Source organism: Squalius cephalus, assembly GCF_949319135.1.
Source record: "Squalius cephalus genome assembly, chromosome: 3".
In the NCBI taxonomy this organism is placed as follows: Eukaryota; Metazoa; Chordata; class Actinopteri; order Cypriniformes; family Leuciscidae; genus Squalius; species Squalius cephalus.
Genome location: NC_137124.1, coordinates 14,902,827 through 14,927,303, shown reverse-complemented (window position 1 = coordinate 14,927,303; position 24,477 = coordinate 14,902,827). Strand labels below are relative to the sequence as shown.

Sequence of the window (24,477 nt, the reverse complement as noted above, 5' to 3'; positions counted from 1 at the left end):
TCATTTAGCTAGAATTGGTCCTCTGGGTTTCCATCTATGATGGTGTACTCTCAGTCTTGGAGGCTTTCACTAAACTGGTGCATCTAACAAGCATGTGGGCTGGTGTTATTTTGTTTTATGTCCCTAATGCTTTTAACTTCTGAAAGTAGCTTCACAAAATGCCGTCGCTGCCGTTCTAAATATCATTATGAGTCAATTAAATGGTCTCTGGGTACCTCCTCGCTTTCTAGGATGCTGTAATGTGGTTTGATCATCAGATACATTTTGTGTTTGAGAGTGTGTATGCTAATACTGTTGTTAACCATGCAATCCAAAGGAAGCTGAATACCAACCGAATTTGCCCATTTAGGTTTGTAGGGGTATATCCCACTTGAAATGTAATGTTTAATTCCTTCATTGCATTAGTCCAATATAATTAAATAACCACTTAATGCTAGTTTGTCAGTTCGATTTCAAATCAAAGTACTTTATTGACCTGCTTGTGTTTGTGGATGGTCTTTGATTATATTGATCAAGGCAGTATTTGTTGTAATTTAACTTCTGCATTTGTTCACTTTCTTAAGAACTGGAAAACCATTGTATGAGGTTAGAGAGTTTGTCAAAGTATTTCTCTTCCACCTCTTTATATTTACTGCAGTGATGGAGAAAGTGTGTCTCTGTCTATACTCAATGTTTGTAGTACGTATAATCCCTCATAGTCTACAAATTACTTAAGGGGGGTAACTAGGCTGTTGCTAGGATGTTATGAGTGGTTAGGGCAATGCTGGACACCACTCATGAGTGTAGCTGCATAAAATAAGCCCACAAAAAAATACATTTCTTTAACAAGCTGCTGTTTCAGAATTAAGTCATGCAAGAAAGGAACCAAGCCTCAACCAATCAAACGTCAGTTCAGTATACACCTTTTTCTGCAATCACATTGGCTGGATGGATGCCAGATTGTGTCCACTGAATTCTCCCAAGGCCAGTAGTGTAACACTGCAGTCTGAATTTTTTTTTTATAATGAAAAAGAAAATATTGCTGATCCTAGCTCAGCCTTTGAAACAAGACAAGAAAAATAATGAACGTCAGCGTTACAGTATCCCGAGCAGCTACACGCCGTTAATTGGCAGTTGCAGTCTATTAAAATGCAGAGAGGGCTCTGGGATGGCAGTAGCCGGGAGGGTTGGGTGCTTTGTCTCGAGCTGCGGTGGAGAGCGTGAGCTGCAGCCTTGAGAGGTGTAATAGCTGCCCCTCCCAGCTCTTTGTTCGACACTCCACTGAAAACACATCTGTTTCTGCCTTCCTCTCACTCGCTGTCCTTCTTTGTCTCCATCTCTTTTTTTTCTGCTGCTCTGTCTTTTCCTTTTCTCTCTGTTGCGGAATGTGTGTTCCTTTTCTTTCTAGACATCGTGATGAAGTCTTCCTGGCGCTCTTGGATGGTCTTCTCTTAGGTTATGAATGTGCTGGCCTGCTCTGACATCTGATATCTCTCACTGGGCTTTCATAACAGCACAGTGCACCATCATAAAAATTAAGCAAGGCATACACACACACAGAACGGATCTGCAGCATGTCTAAACCGCCCCATCTCAGCCATGTGGGACTGTCCAACTGTGCTACTGCAAGGAGAGGATGGAAAATAACATAAAGGAGATGGGAAGGAATAAAGACAAAAGGATGGGAGAGAGAAATAGAGATGGGGCAAAGGAAATTCAGCTGCAGTTCCTGTAGTATCCAGTGGTAGGCAATGCAAGTCACACTTAGACTCGGTGCCTTTCCCAGATAACTCCCATTGTCTCCCCAAGGCGCGCACACCATCAAATCCGCAATCAAAAACACATACGCCCATCATGGAACCTATGTAATTCAATCAAATTGGACTTTTATAAAAAACCGAGCTACCATTACCATCTCTAACTACATTACTAGGTAACCTGTACATAATGTGCCAACAAATTAATTATTTCTATTGTATTTTTATTTTATTTTGTTATATTAATATATTTTTAACTATTAAAATATATTTAAAAAAAGTAACAGAACAATTAAAATATATTAAATGTTATACTTAAATACTTTATTAATATTTTAAATATGAGTGTTGTAGTACTCTAGTCCGGACAAGTCTGTCTTAAGTACAAGATCATATTTTTAGGAGCATAAGGTCTCAGCCTGGACTCCGAATCGAATGAGCTGGTTCCCCCGGTTTTACAGACAAGGCTTAAGCCTAGTCCTGGACAAAAATGCATGTTTAAGCGGTCATAGGTGAAAGCAACTTGCACTGGCATATCTTAAAATATGTCACTACCATTGTTTTGTCTTAAGATACACACCAGTAATGTTTTTATTTTTTCCTAAGGCACAATTATAAAAGCTACTTAGATGTACTAATTAAACTAAGGCCTAATCCTGGCTTAATCCGAGCCCTGTCTGTAAAGCCAGGCCATTGAGTCTGGTCTTGTCCAGAATCAAATACTACAACACTGTTATATAATAAATATTAAAATACATTACAATAAAAAGGTGTAAATACTGTGTATTTTTGTGCCGTAAACAAAACATTCACTCTTCACAGTGACTTAACCAGTGGCGTGAGTTTGAGACTGGGCTTTCCGGTGGTTTGACCAGAGGGGGAGTGTCATAATTTTTGCAATTTTATTTGGGGATTCTAGTGATACAGAAATGACACACTTTACCTTTAAGAAAAAAAACCAGTAAATGCATCATAAAATATTCTATTATCAGGCCTAGATAGAATCTAAGGACTTTTTCTTTTGCTGATTTCAAGGAGAGATCTGCATGCTTCATAATGTGTCATATGAAGTAAAAAATTAGCTCACATATTGAGGTAATATTGTGAATGACCTGCCAATTTTGAACACACATCCTTCACAATAATAGATCAGTACAATTCTGCACATGTAGATTATGTGTGGGCTGTTACAAAATGTTTAATACATTATTGAATATGACATTCCCCCCCCCCTTAAAAAAGAGTTTAACATCTTTAGTAATAAGGCATTTGTATCACGACCTTTACTTTCTGTATTGTGGTTTTGTCTATTAATTCGCTCAGATTACAGATTAATTTGGCTGTTAATAGTATTGCCATCGAAATGCATAATTCAGAGTCTTGAGAATGTGAACAGCTCTGAGTAAAACTTCCTGGGTTGTCATCTAGTAATTACGGCAATTACAACATGGCGTGAAAATCTGCATATCATACTAGCATCCTACTCATTCTATTTCTACAGTTTGTGCTGTAATTTGCATATTATGCATGAGATACTTGCATAGCCTACTAGTGCATTGCCTAAATGCGCGGTATACAAAAGGTTACTGTACTTGGTTACTGTATCCCACAATGCACCTTGTTCCTCTTGACCCTCCATTGACAATGCAACATATAAACCTGAAGTAAAATCAGGAGGGATTTTTAACCTATTTTTTGTTGATTAATTTTTCCAGGGGGGCTTCCAAAGATATTTTTACACAAAATGCAAAATAACTATTTTATGTCTAACAAAAACTGAACTCAACTGGCTAGATTAAACATGCAACATAATGAGGTCAGGTGACAACAGTATTGAACACTACAGTTTGACACGTTGTTGAAATGTCTTGTTGCATAATACAGTTTTAGTAAAAGTAAGCATTTTTCAGTGTATACTGTGCAAGGCCAAACACTGTTCCAAACACAGCCGCACAGAGCGGTGACATCCCAAAATGAAGTCCAGGGCTTTGAGAACAAAGAAAAACAAAACATTGTTCATTGAGACAAGTCTGCCTATTCTCACTCAAAACTGCATTAGTTTATAGTGACATCTTTATAAAGAAACACTCGAAGCAGATCTTTTAATATACGTTCTACTCTTCTGTTATTCATGTGTGTATGTTATACAGTCAGTGTACAGGCATCAAATGGTTGAATATTGGCATCGCCTGCAGCTCTCAAAGCCATGCTGTCTGATGGGGGAGGGTAAGTAGCTCTCTTACTGTCTGAGTGAATACTGTACTGAGACAAAGCAGAATATGTTCCAGTTTTTGGCTGTCTGGATGCATGCAAACATGTGTATTAATGTCTGTACAACTTTGGTTTGGAGTGTGCATATTGTGTGAGTGTGTGTTCTGAGTGTGAGTGTGTGGGAGGCCGAGAGCTCTTCTTGGAAGACCCCATTAGAGAGCTGAACAAAGCGACAGAACAAGAGGTAAAGGTCTGCCTCATGTCTGCCGTTCCCCACTGCAACAAAGCGAATAAATGGTACCTGCCGCATTGCTAATGACATAATTATGTGTGCAAGTGTTCAATTCACACAGTTTCTAATGTATTTTGTTGTGGAGGCTTTTTAAAGGATGCTGAAATGTCTTGAATAGTTAAAAGGAGTCATGGGTTTAGATTTAATATGCACCGTCAGAGCAAAATAGAGATTAGATAACATTTAAGATGAACTTGAAACAATATCGCTAAATAGGTTTCTTTAAATATTTTGTAAGTAATGTTTTCCTGTGCAAAACTCACCAGCTCTATGTTGCTATGCCACTGCAAGGGTGTTCTGAGGGTTTTTTAGCACATTGCTATGTTGTAGCTAGGGTGTTTTTCAAATGGTTTCTAGGCCCTGTTTACACCTGGTATTAAGATGCGATTTGTTCGATCGGATCAGTAGACGAGGCAGACACATACACGTTTACACCTGCTGTTTTAAGGCCATTGCACACTGAGTCCGAAATTTTCATATGCGTTTTTTCGTGTTTGTCAGCCTTAAAATTCGTCATGCACAGAAACCTTGCACACTGAGTCCGATGCGTATTTATTAAACCTTTGCGGAAAAAAACGCAAAAAATACTAAATGGATTCGTCAAGCAGTGAGGATGATTTTGTTGCCCTCTTTCTTTTTAAAGGGACACTTCACCCATTTGCATTAAGCTTTGCATTGTTAGAAACCCAGTCATACTATTGAATGGTCGTGCAACACTCTCTCATTTTCCCCTGAGACGGGAGAAATCTGTTATTTACCTCTTACACTTCCTCCTACAATGACGCAAAAATCGTCATTTCGCGTCATTGTAGGAGGAAGTGTTAGAGGGGGGGATTTCTGTTAAGACTACAGACACTAGTTTCTCATCTTTCCCAGGGTGGGGCGCGCTCACGCTACAGACCTATTACAGATCAGTGGGTGGGACTTTACTCTCTGAAACTGAAAGCAATATCCTCCATCTTGTTTGAAGCTAAGCTAACAGGCGCTGTGGAGACAGATGTAAAGTTATGACAATAGCGGAGGAGAGTGCTCAATATGATATAGAAGAAGAGGATTTCGGAAGTCTGATGCTTGAATCAGGTTTTTGTGGCTACCTTTACAAGCCGCATTATAGCGAAGAGCAGCCGAGGCAGAAGACCTGCCTGCCGCGGACGAGGAGCCCGGACTGGCTTGAGTTAGGGCGGACTGGTGGCGCCGGTGATCTCACAATGCAGCTACGAACCGCTACGAACACAGAGATAGAGTCCGTCTGCGGCAAAGAATTTCAACGATGACAATTTCTCCTGGACGAAATCTCTGAATCAGACGAGGACACGGACGTTTGTGTTGAGAACTATCCTAGTTTCGCACCGCATATGTTCTGACTGAACATCCAGGTACCATGCAATAATTCACCTTTTCGAAAGAAATACAAACGAGGAGTAATGCACTATATGAGTTCGCCAACTAACTAGACATTTTGTGTGAATGTGAAATGAATTTCAAGCTCTGGTAGTAGCTAGCCTTGTAGACGGAAGAGTGATTTCTCTTATAGGAAGATATGCGCTTTCTGGATTAGTGGGAGTGGCTTGCGGAGCTGTGCAATGTGGTGCATTGTGGGAGTTGTTGTCTTTCATACAAATGCGTTCTGAAGTTATTTTTTGTCTTTTCTCGGTCACGAAGGCACCAAATTCAAAAATTATTTTACATTTCGACTACATATATGACCCACTTTAAATAAAAAACAATGTTCAAATGGGTGAAATGACCCTTTAAAAAGAGAAAAAGAAATAGGAAATATTGGGTCCATCCAATTCTGAGATTGCGCCGAGAGGAAGCAGAGTTTTTTTCACCTCCTTATCAAGGAGTTGCGAAATTATCCCGAGCGATTCAAAATACATCAGAATGTCAGTGGAACAGTTTGATGCTTTGCTAGCGATACTGGAGCCACATATTAAAAAGAAGACCACCAATTTCCGTGAACTAATCGATCCTGAACAGAGAATGGCAGTATCTAAGGTATGGACACACACACGCGCTGGGCAGACAGAACAGCTGGATTTTGTCATTCGCTTGTACGGTACGTGGCTCTGAATTGTCAAAAAAACCTCTCAAAATACTGGCTGTGGATGCGAAAAACGCAGAAAATCGAACCCGATCCGAATTTTTTTATTACGGACGAAAGTTTCGTAGACAGTGTGCAAGCGTGATTGACATAACGTGAGGTCGAATTTTTTTTTTAACGTGCGAAAATTTCGGATGCGAATTTCGGACTCAGTGTGCAATGGCCTTTAGTCTCTTTTGTCCACTTTCATAGCCTAGAAATCTAGACGCACCCTAGCGGCAGCAAAATGTATTTTGCAGCCAGGGTAGTTTAGCAACTCTCCATTGCAACTTTCGAGCTGCAAAAACCTAAATTGGGTCAGGCCAATCACGTCGTGTATAGAGTAGGCGGGGCGGGGTTAACATAATGACGACAGAGTTGCGACGGTTACTGCTACTTGAAAACAAAGAATGACGGCTGCTGCTGGCGAACATCTTTCGACTTTGTCCGCGACTCTGGAGGACTTGGAGTTAGGTTTTTCTTTGAGAAAAGAGCATAGAACAGCACTTAAGTCATTCTTAAAAAAAGGAAGATGTGTTCGTAGTTTTGCCGGCGAGATATGGCAAAAGTTGAATCTATCAACTAGCTCCGCTGTTGGGAAAACGCTCTGGTTGGTTGAAGCGCTGTCCTATTGCGTGCAGAGGGAATTTGAAAGACAGCCGTTTATCCCGCTCCTCGGATTGAGCCGTGTCTATGGTGAGTTGCCAGACCCAACATCTTGATGTAGGTCTGGCTTGCCAGGCTACCACTTTCAACCACTTCTGTCCTGATATCTTTGAGGGGAGGGTCAATGGGCAGAAAAACGTATGGGCTTTTTTTCAGATCTTTCGATCTAATAGACAAAATAAGCTCACACAATTTACATATGAATGCGAAATGAGACGAAGGAAAAACACCCCGAGAGCAGCGGCTTTCATTTCTCAGGAATGGTGAGAGAACATTGTACTTGATACGTTTGAAACTAAACTTAGGGTGTTCACACTTGTAGTTCGGTTCTCTTAGTTCTTTTGGTCCGGACAAAAAAAGAAAATGATAGGTACATTTGTTCCTGGATTGCTTAGCGAGCGCTCACACTGTCATTTTAACATTGAACCTAAAGATACAAAACAAAACAAAACAAAACGACAAAAAAAACAGCTTTTATGACGTATAATTTGCGAAGGAACTTGTCGAACATCCAAATCAATGCTGTGTGCTGGGCTAAATCGCATGTGTGTACATATGATAGTACTCATGAAGAGCTTATAAAATGTGTAAAGTAGACAACAGCTGCAGCTATCCCTCCGTCACACACACAAATTGAATATCTGCTGCGATGAGACGCCTGTAAGGTCTGATTCATGTACCGAACTGTGATGAGCGACATCGCGACTATGACGGGAAAAAACAGGTATGCTTGAGCATTCCGTCCTTTTTAGGGTCGCATCTTGTGACATGCATGCATGTCTTGTTTTTGGTTTGTTTACATGTTTTTGGTCTGTGTTGCATTCATATTTTAGCCAAAGCGGGCCAAGACCCATCTTTTCAGGGGACTCTGTCCACTTGTTTGGTGCGCACCAGGATTCGCGTTCTCACTTATTGAAATGAATCTCACTAAAAGAGCAATCGCAGCACAGTTCGTTTTGATTGAGACAAACCTGGCAAGTGTGAACACACCCTTAGGTCTTCAGCTGACAAAGTTTGAATCCTGTCTGGCTAGCGCGCTTCCCATAATGTTTATGCTTTAAGTCCGTAGAGTAGACAGTCCTTTGTGGCTGTTTGAACACATTCGACCACATGAGCGTCTACATTACGAAATCAATACGGTCAAATACGTTTTTGGCTCCCCCTGGAAGTGGTCGAAAGTGGACAAGCTTAAAACATTTTAGACCCCGTTTACACCTGCATTTAGCACACACTTGTGATCGGATAGACGAAAAATGCTTCGTAATACTAGGTGTAAACAGTCCTAGTTGCTAGTAGGATGATGTTACATGGTTGTTAAGGCGTTAATGTCACTAAGCACTCTGTAATAGTGAAGCTTGCCATAGCGAAGTGTTTTGGAGTTTATGTGTGTGATGCTTGCCATAGCAGAGTGATTTGGAGTATGTGTGTGTGTGCATGTGTGAATGAGATGTGTCTTTGTTTCTCTCAACATGTTTGGGACTCGCAGGCAGTCCTTTGTGTGAGAACTGACATGTGTGGGTGTGTGTCCAGTCAGGATGAGTGAGGCTATTCCTGATCCAGGGTTGATGGCTTATACAGACATAAAGTGAATGCTCAGATGAAAATGTTATTGCTTAGAGGTTGTCTTCTATAGATCAGGATTTAATAGAGGTTTAATTATCAACTTTGCCTCAGACATTACTCCTATTATTTTTATAAGCGGATATTAAATAGATATAAAAATAGAGATTTATTTATATATATGTAAATATATTTACATGTTGCATGCCGACTTTATTTAAAACGTATATATAAAAAATATATTATATATAAAATGAATGTGCGAAGCTCAGATTATTTGCTCTGGAGGTAAATTTTTTATAGTCATGCACATTTGTAATCTGTTTTAGGACTATTTTGTTCTCTGTTCCAAATAGTCTGCATGCACTTCCACATCTCGGAAGCTCGCCTCGTCTACTGTTACTGTATGATCAATTGAGCTAAACAAAGCAGTCTAACTTCCTGTATCAATGTGATACAAGTCATAAAACATTTTACTGTCACATCATTCTTAGACCTGAAGGCATCATAATGTAGTTCGCATGTTACATGTGAGATTTACTGGCAGGCATCTATCATAATTCTCTCTGCAGCAAATCAAAGCCGAACCTGTGCTGGTCCATAACGTCGCACTTGGCATGCTATAGGACGCTGAATGGCTTTGGTTAGTGGGGACAGATGGATGAGGGAGGATGTGAAGTATTGATGGCACAATTCTGGGCTTATCTCCACTTCCTGTTGGTGTGCTGTTGGCCAGCTCATTGGCTAATTAGAATGGCAGCAATGATGTCATTGTACAGTTGAGATCACTGAATGGATTTATGAAATTTGTTTAACAATAAAAAAAGAGGAAGCCTTTTCTTAATTATTAATAATGGCTAGGATACTAAATTACTAAAATATAATTTTTATAATTATATTTCAAAACAATTTATATGTTTACATTATATTCGATTTAGCATTATAATATAAATGTTATTATTGTTAAAAAAAAAATTAAATTATGTAAAAAATTGCAAAAAGAAAAAACAGTGATACCATCAGATGTTCCGGTCTTTTATGTTTTTTAACCCTCTGGTGCTCTTCGACCGAAATGTTTTTTAATGTTTTGTCTTTTTATGGGATTTTATAGTACTAAATTATATTTACACTAGCCTGGTTAAAACCAGACCATTCTCAGTAGTAACTGAGTTATGGTCTGGCAAAGCTTCTTTAATAAATAATTTCCAAAGGGGCGTCACCAACGGACGTCGCTCAAATGCCTCCGGGCGCAATTGGATAGACCTAAAACTCCTAAAACCAATCAGAGCGATCGTCATCGTATAAAGCCATATGCTGCGTCCCATCCCAATTTGCCTAAGTTACACTACGCCATAAAAGTATGTACTCTTTTTGTGAAGAAAAGGTACTTACTTTTGAATGTGTAGAAAAAAAGTAGGCAAGCTTTGGGACATACTACTTCGTCATCTTTATCGGACGGATCTGTCGCGTGCATCCTGTCACGTAAACTGCCCTGTCAATCATCTTGTCACAGTTAAAATCCTCTATTAAATCTAATTTAATTTCCTACCGTTTCGGAGAGAAATGTAGTAGCACGTTCATCTGCCAGTGGGTCTTTTATTGAGACTGTCCTCATGTGTTTGCAATTTGAATATAATAATGCATTTAAAAGTTGGAGCGCTTCACCAACGGACGTCACTCAAATGCCTCTGGGCGCAATTGGATAGACCTAAAACCAATCAGAGTGATCGTCATCGTGTAAAGCCCGCCTCAACGTTTCTGATTGGTGCCGCGATTTCGACGGCTTGGAAATGGGCTTGAATGAGCTCTTTGCCAGACTACTTGCAGAGCAAATCTAAATTTGGCGGAAGTTGTCTGGGTTTTCCCAGGCTATATTTACACTATATTTATAATCCATTTATTCACGTTTTGAGCATAGACCTGAAAATTAAACTTCCAACTTAAACTGTCTCAAATCTTGAATGCTTTAAAGCACAGACTTAAGTTTGATCTCTTTTTAAAGACGACACTTGGCGAATTATTGCTGAAGTGAAAAAAGTTGCAGAATTTTACGTTTATTGTTATGAAAAATGCACAAAAGTAGTATTTTTATATGAAATATATATTTTCAAAAACACTTTTTACTCTAAGGGCGCTTTCACACTAGCACTTTTGGTGCGCACCCGTGTTCGAATGACGTCAGAGTTCGGTTCATTTGGATGATGTGAACGCTGTCTTCCGAACTCGGGTGCGCACCCGCGAACCGTACTCGAGTCCGCTTAAAAAGGTGGTCTGGAGTACGGTTCATGTGAACTCGAATACGGTTCGCTGCTGATGTGAACACAATCGAACCAAACCGCGAAAGTAAACCGCTATTGATGACGTATAATGTGTCTTCGGCGGACAGCCCGCTGTCTTTGAAACGTTTTCAGAATTTTTGTGGCAGACAGACGCAAGTGTGTTTCTGTATGTCTATGTTGAAAACAAAACCAAAGGTTAAAAAAAAGAAGAACAAATGTCAACCAAGCAAGTCTATCCATTTGGGCGCCTTTTCATTCGCGGTTACCAAGCAACACCATTACGCCAGCTGCAGCCTGATGACGCAAGCGTACCGCGGTTTGGATAGAAATAATAGAATGTGAACACAGTCCATCGGGGGCAGGGTAGGGGGAGCAATCGAAATCGGGTTCGGAACAGGCAATTGAATCAAGTATGAAAGCGCCCTAAAACTGCAAGAAAATCAAAGCCATGAATCTAAACAGGTTGTGTTCCAAATTTGAGCTTGATATCTCAAAAAATGAGCTTTCAGTAAGATTTTGTTTGGCCGCAGTACCAAAAGATTTCACTAGATGAAATTCGTCTCCCATTAATTTCCAATGCGGTCATTTTCGAGCACAAGTGTGACTATTTTTTTCAGGACCATTAAACCTTTTCGAATCATGTCCATGATTTTTTGGTGTGTTCACATAGCAAGTGCCAAAACCTTCACCATGTTTCATACCATTCCGATTAAGTTAAAAAAATTTAAAATAAAACGTAAAATTTTTGGGTCCGAAGAGGACCAGGGGGTAGTGTGTCTTTAAAGTTAATCTATATTCATCTTAATTATTCTTATTTTCTAATTGATTATTTTTAATGTCATTTTTTGTAACAACACCATGACTTTAGAAACCCAGATGAGATGCAGTATTTCAGTATTCTGTTGTCTGTTGTTAATTGCACTGCTGCTGTACCACTGCATGATTTGCCGTGATTACCAGAACAGCCCAAGTGCCTGTGGGACTTATTAAGACCGCCAAGCAAATGAAAGTGACAGGTTGTTGACCCCTTTTTGGAAAGTGTGTCCTGTGATCAGCGTCTCTCTCTCTCTTCTTGCCTGGCTCAAGCCAATATGACAATGAGGACACATCACAGGGGATCGCTGGGTTGGAGAAGACCGCCCTGCATTTCAACGCACACACACACACACAGGCACACACACAAGTAGAACGTGACCTTGAGAAGCCAGCGTTCATTTGTCTTCATTTTGGAAGTTTTACCAAGTGTGTGTTTGTTTGTTTATGCTGAACTACTTTCCTAACACCACTTGAATATATAGTCTAAAAAATGTTAATTAATAAATATAAAATATGAATATGTTTAATTTACTGTATATGTTAAGATTTGTGCTTAGATGTACTAGATTTAAATTCTCTATTCAGTCCCTCTCAAAACCTGCTTTGCCAATTGTTTAACATTCCTTGGTGATCTCATTTGTATTTATGTACATGCATGTGTAAGTTTACCCATGATTGATTGGATAGATTGGGTAGACACTGACATTTACAGGATCTAAAACTTAAAGGCAAAATTTAAATCTTTATGAATCATCTTTCGAATGATAAGAACTGTGTTGAGACTGTCTTAAGAACTAGTTTGACCAATTAGCAGTTAAACATAATTTAGTTTTTCGGAGACCAACCTTTTTATGTAACTAACAAAAAGTTATTATGACAAGTTTTGAAGAAAAAAAAAAAAATGTGTGACTAACTTGTAAGACTGGCCTCAGCAGTTTATGCAACTGGCCACTGGAATTGAAGTTCAGTGCTTACACACAATCTCATGAGGCTCTTGTTTATTAATACATGATGGAGACACTTTGTTCAAGAACAGCCTTAATTCATTTAAATTTATTTAAAAATGAAACCTGATGCGACTAATTAAATAAGTAATTTGCACTCTCGGTGGTGCTGAATTATCATAAAATCTTGACAAATATGAAATATACATGAAATGGTGTTACAGATTACAGTTTGTAAATAAATCAATAGATCAACAGAGACAGTAAAGACATTTATAATATTATAAAAGATTTATTTTTCAAACCAATGCCGTTGAACTTTCTAGTCATCAAATAATCCTGAAAAAAAGTATCATGGTTTCTACAAAAATATTGCGCAACACAACTGTTTTCAACACTGATTATAATTAAAAATGCTTCTTGACTAGAAAATCAGCATATTAGTATGATTTCTGAAGGATCATGTGACACTAATGATGCTGAAAATCTAGCTTTGATATCACAGGAATGTTACTTTTTAAAATTTCTTAAAATACAAATCAGTGATTTTAAATTGTAATAGTATTTCACAATATTACTGTTTTTACTGTATTTTGTTGAAAAAAAAAAGAAAGACACAGCTTTGGTGGACATAAGAGACTTCTTTCATAAACAATGAAAAATCGTACAACCCCAAACTTTTGTAATTACATTTTACTAGCGGTCCATTTATAGGTATTGTACATTCTAACTAACTTGAGGTTTCCCATGAGTTTGAACATTTAGAGAAAGTTACTTTTATGTGGAGTGAGAGATTAGAATACAATCCCATTGGTTATGTCAACATGGTCAGTCTACAAAGGAAGGACCGTTTAGATCAAGAACACTTGGAATAGAATGAGTTTAATGGAAGTGTAGTCAGCAAAGAGCTTGCACGAACTTCTGAAGTACATTTCTTGGTTCATTGATGTTCACATTAGCTTTAGGTGGTACTGCACAGAGAACATGAGGAATGGACTCCTCAGAAGCGATGTGTGCTGTGCCTCGCAGGACACGCAGAGTCAATGTTAAGGTCATCTGTACAGCTACTGCCTCAAAAGTCATTATATCCTTAATCTTGTTCCATGTTATATAAGCATCCATGAATTTTTTTTTTTTTCTTCAAATTTTAACCTTTATTTTTTTTTTTTTTTTTTTCTGCCATTTTACTCCTATAATGTGACATAATTCTGAGTGGAACATGTTCAATATTTAACCATTAGGAATTGATTGGATCATGAAAAGTGTGTTACTTGATAGATTCAGGTGTTTTTTGTCAATTATTGTCTTCCACTAATATTGCTTACATTACAAATAGAGATGAGAAACAAAAAGTATATAAAATAAGAATTAAATAACAAGATAATAATACAGAAATATGCATAGATATATGCCAAAACATAAAACAGTGTAGGCCTAATAGAAAGGAAGAGGGATTTGCAATGTCATCCAAAAGCAAAGTTGTTTCAGAGGTGGAGCAAATTCTTTTTTTTTTTTTTTTTTTTTTTTTTTTTGAATAATGTTGAATCGTGCACAATAGAGCTGGTAAGTCCCGCCCCCTCCGCTAACCCCGCTGGACCTCTAGGTTGAAAAATCGTCAATGCAAGTGAATGGGAGAAAATAATTATTTTCTGGTCCCGTTTGAATTGTGCCATGAATGTGAACATATGTTGTCTGTGAATTTTTTATATAATCTTTCGTGTGAAGAATGCTACAATTTAGCGGGTAGATAGCGCAATCCCATAAAAGCGGTGATGGGAGTGGAAAGTTCAGTGCGTGATCTACTGACGACTTGCAAATGAAAGAACACAGATGCAGTCGGATCATTTCCATAATGACCAACGCAATCTACCAAGAGATGGTTTAAGACAAGCTTTTTTTGGGCGGTAAATAATGGCGTAAATACCAGTAAATTGATTAGCACAAACCTTAGTAAATCACATTGCATGATTCATTTAAATACTTTACTTTTATTTTTTTACCTACGCAAATACTTTCAATTTGCGTCTGAAAGGGAAACTCCTACAAAAGCATATGCAATAAGGTCAGCCACAAAAATAACCCTGTCCTCGCCTTTTCAGTGCTAATATTTTTCATTGCGTGTCTTAAGTAAATACTTACAGTAGTTTTTAACGTCAAAAGAGGGTTTGCGCTGGCGCAAGCTGTTAGTATCTGGCTCTATGTTGTGTTTAAGATGCACATAACCGCTGCAACTCTTCCAAAATTTATTCAGTCCACTTAAAATAAAAATGTGTCTTGTCACTGAGAAATTAAACAAACCAGTTTGGGGATAGTAGGCAACATTCAAGACTGTGTTTTACAAAGCCAATTGCTGTTCCATGCTGGCTGATACTTTTACACAGAACATCCATCACACCGTGACATGATCCTACTTCCCCAAGCCTGATCCAGCCTTTAGCCTACTTTCCCCAATGATAGTGCCGGATGCCCCAGACTTCAAGGGCAAACCTTCTTTCCCTGTGCTGTCTGACTGGGGTGGAACTCTTCTTGGAGTCAGCTTTAGTTTGCTCCTTTCTAAGGAAAGTGTGAAATCATAAGGAGTTAAACTTGTATTGATCTTTTGAGATAATAGAGCATGATATATTCTAAAAGCATACGGTAACCTTGTGCAAAGGGCACACAAACAGCACTTAATTCAGCAATTTATAGCTTCAGGATTTGGATTTAGTTCATTAACATTTGAATGTAAACAAGAGCCGTCTCCTCATGCAAATTAGATTTCGTTATCACATTTGTAATTATTGTATTTGTGCTTTTTGCAACTTTTATTTTCTATATAGAGCTACAGCTCAGTTCACAGTTCATGCTTACACTGTGTGTGTGGTGTGGAAGAGCGTAAGAATGGAAAATGGTCATACAAACTTTACTGTAACTACTATAAGTGGCCTTCAGGGGAGAAGAAAGTATGATATGACCCCTTTTGCATTTGTAAAGATAAAGGTAATTTATCAAGGTCAGCCACAAAAATTTTCAACTGTGTTTTTGTTTGTTTTGATTCAAGGAAAAATAGCCATTTTTCCTCCGTCAGGCCGAACGGTTCTATGAACGGTAAGGAATGTTCCAATTATATATCCACTTTGAGTTTGGTTCGGCACGGGGCAATTTCAAACCGCTCTCGGCCCGGACTTCTCAGCAAGGTTGGCTCAGCGTGCTGTTAGAATGCGTGTAAGTGATGTCGCCACTTAGGATTGGTCACTTGTCTGTTGCCTGTCTACAAGTTTCTCTGGTAGAGAAAAGAGGCTACACTCTGCACTCTCCTTGTTTCACTCTTGTTTTAAGGGGAAAATGTGAATGCTTGCGCTATGACTCATTGTAAGCGAATATTCTAAAGAAACATAGTTTGCTGGCAATGCGATATGCGTTTCTAATTCCACCTCATTTGAACTGCATACAAAGGCGACTCCAGGATAAACATTTGGATGAAAGCGCACTGTCTGGCAACGCATCAAAAGAATGAGATCAATATCTAAACATGGGGCATGGTGGAAAATGATATGACCACCAATAGAGCTACACGCATAATACATATAAATCACGACTCCATACACATCCGTCTTCTGTTCACATTGTTGGTAATGTGAGGTTATATGGAGTAAAGCTGTCTACAGAGCTCATCTTCATGTCTTTTTCTTTGCTTATTTATCTATCTTTAAGGGACAGGAATTGGCAGAGTTTGAATATTATTACAAGAATACGCTTCTATAACAGGAATGTATTACGAATGCATAAGTGATTCTTTTTTATGTTTTATTTAAATTAAGTACTACAGGACATTTTAATGTGACTTCAGTAAGTATGACATTTCTTTGCATGATTCATATCAGGCTTAATTTTCCTTAACAGTATAAGATAAAGCAACATAAGCAAACCCATTTTTAATTGATTTATTGACTTGAAAAATAGTGGTATATTTAAGGGATGCTTGTAATGTTTTAGTGATTGTGAGCATAATGGGCATAGTTCAAGAGAGTGTGTCATATGAATTACAGAGTGTGACAGTTTTCTTACAGCCGACCCGAGAATAATTAAAAATAGTGCAAAATAAATCTGTTTAAGTGGAAAGCAGAATTTATCTATCTATCTATCTATCTATCTATCTATCTATCTATCTATCTGTCTATCTGTCTATCTATCTATCTATCTGTCTATCTGTCTATCTGTCTATCTATCTATCTATCTATCTATCTATCTATCTATCTATCTATCTATCTATCTATCTATCTATCTATCTATCTATCTATCTATCTATCTATCTATCTATCTATCTATCTATCTATCTATCTATCTATCTGTCTGTCTGTCTGTCTGTCTGTCTGTCTTTATCAAAATTACTTCCCCATATCCAATAATTTGTCCTACATTTTTTGTCAAAATTACTTCCCCATATCCAATAATTTGTCCTACATTTTTTGTCAAAATTACTTCCCCATATCCAATAATTTGTCCTACATTTTTTGTCTAATTGACCATCCTTTTTCACTCTGAAATATGTCAGTTTGCAGAAGTAAATGGGATGTGAACTGTGTTGGCCTTGATGTTATGTGGATTGGTTGCCATCATTTATTCCATTTATTCTCATACAACTTCTCTCGTATGATCGTTATCATCGTTGTCTGAAATGTCAAATTGCAGGCATTCATATGGTTACACAGTTGCAGTGTATGTATTTATAATTGTCTCACTACAAAGCAGCTTTTACACACATAGCACTTAAAATCATTGTGCAAGCAGCAATTATAATAAAATAACCAGTTGTATAGCTAATATAAGAGCTTTTCCTTTATATCTGAACTGATCTTTCATTGGTTAACTATAACATATCACTCTGACAGTTTCCATCTAGCATGTGGTGGATATTTCATCAAGCTGAAACACTCCACAAACATTCACTTCTTGTAGTTTGTGCTTATTTAATCTGTTTAACGTGTTAAGGAGGATTCCGTCTGTCTAAGAATAATGGAAAACATCCATTAAGGAATGTTATGGCTGCCGCACTCGACTTTCAGACATATCAATTATGAATATGTAGGAATATTTCTTTTCAAAACGGGGACGGATGGTCCATATGAGAATTCCACAGAAAACGTCTGTCTCTCGACTCTCTCGTGAGAGATGATCACGATCAAATGGAAAAAAGTGAAAGCCCTTTTTGAGAACAATAAATAAGTGAGATGTTGGCTTCCAAACAAGCTTTAAATATGAAGCTGTGTGAGGTAAACAATGCTGTAAAAGGCACAAAAACACTGTTGTATGCATGATTGAATTTGAGCAGATGCATGTTTGTGTAGAGTTGCGTCTGCATGTGTGTTTATCCGCCTGTGTTTCTTCTCTTGAGCTCAGAACAGTGGGATGTCCTGGGCCTGAGGGATTGCACTCGGCAGCAAGGAGCGTCTAGTCTTTCTATGTTTTACATGCCAAATTGCCTTTCCCCCACTGTTTTAGAAGTGAAGGCATGTTTTCTGTGAATAAAGATAAGAGAAGGTCCTCAGAAGATGCGACACTCATTCTGTGAGGCATTTGTTCAGTCAAACAGAAGGCCCACATTCACTGACCACACAGCATTTAATTACCTGCTGTAAAGTCGCTGTTTGTGCGGCTTAAGTGTGAGTAGTGCAACATAACAATAAAACATAATAAAAGATCAATTGCTGTAGAATTATGGTGCAATTTAAGCGCAATTATTGCACTTGCTATGAAGCCTGTACATACACTACTGTTCAAAAGTTGCATTTATATGATCAGAAATACTGTAAAACGGCAATATTGTGGAATATTATTACAATTTAAATAATAATAATAATGTTTACTATTTTAATATATCTTAAAATACAACATTTTCCAAATCATTGTAAAATACTGATTTGCTGCTTAAGAAACATTTCTTATTATCATCAATGTTGAAAACAGTTGTGCTGCTTCATATTTTTGTGGAAACCGTGATTTGTTTTTTTTTCCTTTCTTTGATCAATGGTAAGTTCAAAAGAACAGCATTTATTTGAAATTTTCTTTTTTCTTTTTTTGGTAACAATGTAAAGGTCTTTACTGTCATTTTTGATCAATTTAAAGCGTCTTTACAGAATAAAAGCCTTAATTTAAAAAAAATAATAATTTTACTGTTTCTAAACTTTTGAACAGTATAATGCATCATAAAGCTGTTCGAATTGCTTTAAATTATATAATAGGTATATTTTTAATAAATAATTGTAACTACAGTTACAATTAGCTTTTAGATAGCTTTTATGTTAATAAAACAATACTTTAAAAAAAAAACCTTGTCTAAATAAAGTAAAAATTCACCCTATATCTAATTTCTTAATGCATGTTATTAATCTTATTGTGAATGAATCATCCATGCATTTAAAAAAAAAAAAAAATTCTTCATAAATTTTATTTCAATTGTCATGACAAATGAAACAACAGATATAACTATACATAACCAACCACTCATAAGTTCAGGGCTCCTTTTGTTTAATTAATAAAAAAAATTAAAAAAAATCTTGATTCCCAACACTTTACCGTTATGGTGCAGTATGCATATTATGTATACAGGAAGTGTTACCTGACTTTCTTTCAAAGAGAACTCAAGAGCTGGTCTCTCAAGGTGAGGCGCGTATTGTCAGTCACTCTTCATTAGGTGTCTTTTAGAGGTGCAGTGACAGTAATGCATGAGATGGCACAGCTATAAGAAAAGCTGACAGGTGGGCGAACAGGTGGAGCAAGTAGACTGAATTTAATCAAAGCAATGACAGAGGCAACCCCTGCACGCTAGTGCCCCATCAGAGCCGCTTTCTGCCATCCAGACACCTGCATGTAGAACTGCAGAGGTCAGAGGGAGAAACGCTGGGGGGGCGAGAGGCAGGAAGAACTGCAAATGAGTGTGGAAACGAGTGAATGGGAAAGAGAGAAAACAGCGGGAGGAGGTTGGAAGCAGTGCAGATCCAGACACCTTCTGGGTTCACCTCCACAGGTTTAACACACACACACACACACACACACACACACACACAGGACATCATGCAGAATCTGCCGGGGCTGCAGTGACATTTCATTTGCTGCTGTAGGCAAGAATAGTAGTTCATTTTATGTGACTACAGAAGTGATATAGACTTTCCCTCAAAATCAGCACATATTTTAAGTATTCTGCCGATTCTGTCTGGTCCTACAAATTAATAATTTACCTTATAAGTAGTATTCGGCAACCTCTTTCTTTCATTTCTGTATACCATTCAAAAGGTTTGTGTCAGTATTTTTTTCTTAATAAATTAATAATTTTATTCAGCTAGGCCAAGGACACATTAAACTGATCAAAAGTGACTGTAATGACATTTATAATGTCAAAATATTTTTCTTCAAATAAATGCTGTTCTTTTTAACTCCCTATTCATCAAAGAATGCTGAAAAAAATGTATCACGGTTTTCACACAACTGGTGGCAGCACAACTATTAGGCAGCACAACTGTTTTCAATATAAATTATATTCAAGATAATATTCAACAAGCATTTAACAGAATAATAATAAGAAATGTTTCTTGAGCTGCAAATCAGCACATTAGAATGATTTCTGAAGGATCATGTGACACTGAAGACTGGAGTAATGATGCTAAAAAATCCAGCTTTCCAGAGGTGGACAGTAACAAAGTATATTTACTTGAGTACTGTACTTAAGTATACTTTTTGAGTACTGTATCTGTACTTTACTTGAGTATTATTTTCTCTGGAAACTTTTTACTTTAACTTCACTACATTTGAAAGACAAATATCGTACTTTTTACTTCACTACATTTCTGTCAAGATCCTTGAGTAGAAAGTAGTAACATTAGTCAAGGGTTGCATTTTGGTTGGAAATGAAAGTCGGGTTGACGTCAAAAACCCGACGTCATATTGACATCAGCATCCGACATTGGATTTTGGTTGGAACGTCTGTCCAACATTGGAGATTAAAGTTAATCTGATGTTGTATTCTGACATCAACCTGATTTTCATTTTCAACGTTGGGTTTGGTCTTCTAAATGCGAATTTAGTCATTGTTTTGGAGCACACTAGCTTATAGATAACAGTAAGGCTAACATATTAATACTAAAAGCCAAAAAAACTTTAAATAGTGCACTCTTTGAAGGAACAGCCATTTGGATGTCCAAAACCATTGTGGACATTACTGAGCGCACTTATTCAATCACACATTCAATCCCACTACTGGAACTGTGTTCTAGAAATAAATGTGATATTGATATGAGGGTAGGCAGGCATATATTCAGAGGCATAAGGTACTGTAAGTGTTATATACAACAATGCAACAATAATAAAACAATGCATTGACATTTACTTTTTACTAGTACTTTTAAAAACGAGTACTTCTGTACTTTTACTCAAGTAAAAATTGGTCTTTACAACTTTTACTTGTAACAGAGTAATATTTGACCAGTAGTATCTGTACTTTCACTCAAGTAAGGAAGTTGTGTACTTTGTCCACCTCTGCAGCTTTGCCATCATAGGAATAAAAAACATTTTAAAATGTATTCAAATAGAAAACAGTTATTTTAAATTGTAATAATGTTTTGCAGTTACTGTTTTTACTGTATTTTTAAACAAATAAATGCAGCCTTGGCGAGCAGAACAACTACCCCCCCCCCCCCCCCCCCAAAAAAAAATGTTTATGTATGTAATGTATGTTAAATGTTGTATTAAGAATCCAGTAGGCTTAAAGATCTGCAGGGACACATATGGGAATGAGGTAGCAGTCAGCTACAGGCATGCTGCTCACGCACAGTCTGAGACATCAAACCCTCCCTCAGCCATTTTCCTCCTCAACACACACAAGAGATGAGAATGAAAGCATGAACTCCTCATGGACCCCTGTAGGCTGTCTACCTCCAGTTCATTCATACTCCTAGTAACTCATTCATTTATTCATCTGTGCATGCTTTTATTTATAAATGCATGCATTTATTCAGTGCGTATTTTTCAGGTAACCTTTCTCTCTCTCTGTCTTAGCATCATTCCCGCTCATTTGCAGGGTCCACTTCACACACACACATGATTTGGCACAGGTTTTACGTCGGATGCTCTTCCTGTCACAACCCAGCACTGAGAGTGCTGGGACACCGTCACAATCACACTCACACTACGACAATTTGGCATATCCAATCAACCTTACCTGTGGTGTGGGACAACCTGTCACTCACATGTGGTCCACCAATAGCAAACCACAATCATCCAACCATCCAATAAATTCCAAATGAACAAAATCAATGTTTTCTCTTTTGATTAGCTGTTTCACTCAAAATAGGGAAGAAAAGACTATGGCAACTTCCGTTTCATGGCAACCTTAATGACTTTATTGTGTTTTTTTAATGTAAAACATTGTGACTACATTACGTTACACCAGTAAACGTCATTTTAGGGTTTAGGTATCGGGATCAGATAGATCAGGTAGCTCTTTTAAGGTATCAGCTGCACACTTCTAGAGCGCATGTGTCCCTCGGTTTCATAGCACCCATGCTGCATTACCTGGTTCAGCTCCAAAATGGTGCCGTTGTCCAATTTGCCTGGTGTTAATTTTGGCTCCACCCTGCCACTGGCATGTCTGCTGTTCAGAAATTAGCATAGCCTCACACCCTCTCTCATTCTGTGTGTCTGCTCCATCTGCCGTGCTCTAGTCACCAGCTTGCCTGCTCTGTGGCACTGTATTCCCAGCGCTCACGGCTAAACATGTGCGACACCCGCAGAAATCACTACTCGCCTTACAGCAGCATTGCAGGCACTGCACACTGAGTTCTTGATGATCAGAACAAAGGCAATGTATTTTCAAATATCAGTTTTATTACAGAAAATTTGAGACAGAGCTTGAATTATAGCGTCACACTAAGGTCCCATTAGTTAATGCATTAGCTAACATGAACTACTGTATAAAGGGAATACATTTTTACTGCATTTATTTGGTTATTTAATAAAATACAATTGTTCAAGATTCGTTCATGTTAGTCCATGATGCGTTAGTGTTAACAGATACAACTTAATTTCTTTCTAGTTCATATTATCTAATGCAGTTAAGTGATGTCAGCAAATGTAAACTAATTGTAAAGTGTTACCAATTATAGTCTGAAATTGTCATGTTAACCAGTGCGATATATAAAGATTGTAGAAATGAATAAACGCTTAAATAACTCGACATTGCCAAGTTAATCACGGTGATATAGAAAAATAATCTGAAATAATCCAAAATTGGCAATTATAAAGTTAATAACTGCCATATAGAACAAAATGATCTGAAATGAATAAATAATTAAATAATCTGACATTGCTAATAAGTAAAAGTTAATCATTGTGGTATGAAAAAAATGGTCTGAAATTAATAAATAATCAGTAATTATAAATCGCCAGTAATATTAGTTAATCGCTGTGATATAGAAAATGGCCTTAAAGGGGTCCTAAAATGTCATTTTTTACAAGATGTCTCTGATGTCCCCAGAGTGTGTATGTGAAGTTTTAGCTAAAAAAAAACCCACTTATATTTTTTATAGCATGTTAAAATTGTCACTTTTTGAGGGTGAGCAAAAACGCGCCTTTTTGTGTCTGTCCTTTTAAATGCAAATAAGCTGCTTCTCTCTGCACAGAGAGCGGAGCTTCAAAAAGAGCTTGTGTATTAGCATCTTCGACACACAGACACGCACTGAAAATTTTAAAAACTTATAGCCTTTTATGTTCAAACCGGAGTTGGCCAAAGATGCAGACCTGCCAACCTGTACACATTTTGCATAGCGGATACACATTTTAACCTCAAAGTATGCTGGTACGATTTGTCATTCTAAACTACGCAAAAACCTGGTGACGCCTCTGTGCACGCGCAGTCCTCAAATCAAACAACAGCAAAAGAAGAAGAGTTCGACCAATCATAGTGCTGGGGGCATTCCCCAAATAGCAAGCGGGGATGATTGACAGATGCATAAGGCCTATCATTAAAAAGAGACTGAAAATTGACACCAATAAAGAATCCCGGTCGATCCCCCTTCCACTCCCGCGGCCTGTTTTCTGACTGATTTCATAAGCGAGGACAGTACTGTAGTCACGGTACTTCTGACTCCTGAAGGTAAATGGCCTGGGGTGGATGTGGAAAGTTGAAATATTGTATTGAGTTAACTTAATCCTCTAGATTCGATGATCACACGGAAGTCATCGCATGGATTATCTTAAAATACTCCATTATTCATGGTCACTCAGATAAGAGGAAGACATCATTCAGCCATGCAAATTATAAAATGCTCAAGTAATGCTGAACAATAAATCAAAATAATTTTTGTGGATTACTGATAAGTACGAGTCTGGAGAAACAGGCGTTTATTTTTTCATTCTCAGTGTTGAGAAACGTAGCCTGCATGTGTTACGTTATTGTGTTAATAATAATAACTAATGTACCTATTTATGTTACATATTTATTTTGTATGAAAACTAGTGCTTTAGTTACTTATGGATTAAAAAGTACCATTGTATCTGCGCTAGCTCTCTCTCACAAACACAGACGTGCGCACACAGAGAGAGAAGATAATTGTAAAATAAAAATTGATGGGCTAAGTTTAAATTTTGTTCTTGCTTGTGTTTTTTTCTGTCAAAATGTCAGAAAGCATTTTGTATTATCCATCTGTGTTTTTAAAATTTGTTAAATGACGGACGTTTTACTGTTAACAGCCCTTATATGTCGGATTCGTCTAACTTATACTTGATATTCTTTTTAGAATAAGTGATTCGGTTTGCTATTATTGGACTCCTGTCTATTCATTGTCAACTGTTTTCTATAAATGTGTTTGTATTGGCTAACATTTATTCAGCTAATGCGTGTCCTGTTTAAAATGTGCAA

The 24,477-nt window shown here is 37.6% G+C and overlaps 1 long non-coding RNA gene across 1 annotated transcript in view; it reads left to right on the top strand.

Annotated features, from left to right (window-relative positions):
* The window catches only part of LOC307155694, a 167,404-nt gene that overhangs the window by 86,156 nt on the left and 56,771 nt on the right, over positions 1-24,477 (top strand). The window lies entirely within an intron of this gene.